The 2,656-nt window shown below is 41.5% G+C and overlaps 1 long non-coding RNA gene across 1 annotated transcript; it reads right to left on the bottom strand.

The window, feature by feature from the left end:
* Nucleotides 1–1,674: 1,674 nt before the first annotated feature.
* Nucleotides 1,675–2,389, bottom strand: LOC147305856 (uncharacterized). Its single transcript, XR_015126686.1, has 3 exons — nt 2,238–2,389; nt 1,947–2,160; nt 1,675–1,865 (listed from the first exon to the last, which is right to left on the bottom strand). It is a non-coding gene; the product is annotated as an uncharacterized LOC147305856 (long non-coding RNA).
* Between the last annotated feature and the right edge of the window lie 267 nt (nt 2,390–2,656).

Below are 2,656 nucleotides of genomic sequence, written 5' to 3'. Positions count from 1 at the left end.
GAGTGTGCACAATTACTCCCATTATTGTTATTTTCGGGTTTGTGGGCAGATAAACAAGCAGGGCATGGTGAAAGTAATCGTTCCATTACAGGAAATGGAAAGTGCAAGAGGCGTAATCAAGCAGCTTTGTTGCAAAAACATGTCTCTGTTCTGCCTAATGGTGTTTTGAGTTTTGATGGTTGAAAGCCTGCTGCCACGTCAGCAGTCTACCTGCACTCTTTATGAGGAAAAGAAAATCATAGATGATCGTTTGTGGTGGTGCAAACGTACGTAAATGCTGCTTTTTATTTCACTTTGTCTCCTGATCAGACAAATACAGTTAGGTCAAGAGAGTGACTCTGTTTGTGACATTTTTTTCTTTGCTCATTTAATGTACGTCTTAATGTTGTTGTATCAACTGTTTACAAAAAAAAACATTGCAAGATAAAGATTTTTATATGTGCCTTTATTTTCAAATGTTTAGGTGAGAGTTTCATGGCATTATGGGCTGTTTACCATTTATTGTATCCAGAAAATAATCTGGAGCTAATTCCAAATATTGTTTGTATGTTTGTACTTGGTGTCTATTAAGGAATATTTTCAATATGTACTCCAAGAGGTTTGAATGCAATTGATGGAGGACATGTTTAGACTTAAAAAAACTATTAGATAAATGTACATAAATATAGACAAATAAATAGATCAGAGTGGCAAAAACAACACTTTTACACACACATTCTTAGAATATTCTTTTTTTTTTTTTAAAAATGCACCAGCAAACTCCAAAAGACACTGACTTGTGTTCAAAGCAGCCAGTTTACTGTCTGAGATAGCTCTGATCAATCGAAGCACAGACCAAGGAGGGGTGTGGATTTACTCAGACTTTCTATCTGATATCTTACGGTTTTCATAATCAGTTCAGTTAAAGTAATTATTGCCAGTGATTTTGGCATTAATGAAAATGCTAAAATTGACAGCCTCAACATTGCATTCACTCTATTATTAGAGAGTGAATGCAACGGGCTTTACTCAAACTGTAAATGAGCCCACCCACCACTTTAATCACACAGGATCTTATTCTGATCCAGAGAAACTGAACATGTAACAGTACTCCCCGAAAACCCTATTTTTAAATTCACGAGCATGTATTACACAGCAGTGGGAATACAATATCATTACAGTAAATGTCTTTCTGAAAATGCTGTGACTAAATTTAAAGATATAATTCCTTTACTTTCACTCTCTTCACTGCCATGTGCTAAAACAGTACAGAGCAGCTACCTAAACTCTGCTACCACAGAAGCGGATTATTTCATTACTAGGGATGGGAACTGGCAACAATTTAGCATTTCCAATTCCATTATTGATATCACTTTTTGATTCGATTCCTTCTCGATTCTCATTGGGTTCTCACTGGTTCTGCTTCGAAAGCCATCACTATCACCAAGTAGCCTATCAAAGACATTACATTTGTGCAAATTAATTACATGCTGTGGTCAAATGTTTCTGCATGTTGGAGGTATTTCCCCTCTGCTGTGATCAATTTTGGGGTCATTACTCAAAAACGAATTATTAGTAAGGCAGTACGTTATTTCTTACTTTTGCGAGAGAACGCTGGCCTTCTTGTTACGGCCGAGAAGGCCCGGCTGTGGGTGTGGACTCAAATGCAGACACAGAGGGAGGCAAACGGGCGTGAACACAGTGCTTTATTTACAAGTGTCTAGTGAAATTACACAACAGGAGACTATGAATGCTATGAATTATGAAATGCTATGAACTGTGAACTGTGAGGCCAAACTGTGAACATGAAACTGAGTGCTATGGCTAGGTGCTGGATTTCACGGATGGAAAAAAGGGGCAGCGGCTTGGATGGAGGTACGCAGTCACTATAATGAGAAGAGACAAGTAGTCAGTGGCAGTCCAGTGAATCACAGCTGCAGGGTTAGGCTATGGAGGTTAGGGCTTACGCGTTGCAGGTTTAAAGTGTCATGCGAGGAAGGGGTGTCCAGGGGGTTCCGGGTGAGGAGTGTCCAGAGAGGATCCAGAATATGCGTGGAGTGAGGGACTTGGCAGGGAGGCAGGCAGGTGTAGTCCGATGGTGGAGAGGAAGAAACCAGATGACAGAACCAGCGTCCAGGCGGAGATGAGAGTAGTTCGGGAAACGTGACTGCCAGGTGGGTCCTATGACAAAGAAAAACACGGTGAGGGAAAAGCAGTAGTTGAGGGTTCTCACAAGGGGTTCGCAGCCTAGCACTGACATGGGTTAGCAGAAGATCTGGCAGAGGTCTGTTGTGAATGCTGGTCTTATATGCAGGTGACTTGATTGGAACCAGGTGTGGAAGCTGATTGGAGTCTCTGCCTGAAGGTAGAACCCAGCGGAGTGGAAAAACCCCGTGCTCACCCGGACCATGACACTTCTGTCAAAAAGGTAGCATTAGTAATGGATGTTTAATTCAATTCAATTCAACTGTAGTTATACAGCGCCAAATCACAACAACAGTCACCTCAAGGTGCTTTATATTGTAAGGTAGACCCTACAATAATACATACAGAGAAAAGCCCAACAATCATGTGACCCCCCTATGAGCAAGCACTTTGGTGACAGTGGGAAGGAAAAACTCCCTTTTAACAGGAAGAAACCTCCGATAGAACCAGGCTCAGGGAGGGGGTGGCCATC

The sequence above is a fragment of the Aulonocara sp. 'chitande type north' Nkhata Bay genome, linkage group LG20, assembly GCF_057382095.1.
Source record: "Aulonocara sp. 'chitande type north' Nkhata Bay isolate Kocher_YH1m ecotype deep benthic linkage group LG20, A_spYH_male_GT1.1, whole genome shotgun sequence".
NCBI classification, from domain to species: Eukaryota; Metazoa; Chordata; class Actinopteri; order Cichliformes; family Cichlidae; genus Aulonocara; species Aulonocara sp. 'chitande type north' Nkhata Bay.
This window is presented reverse-complemented; position numbering and strand designations above follow the sequence as displayed.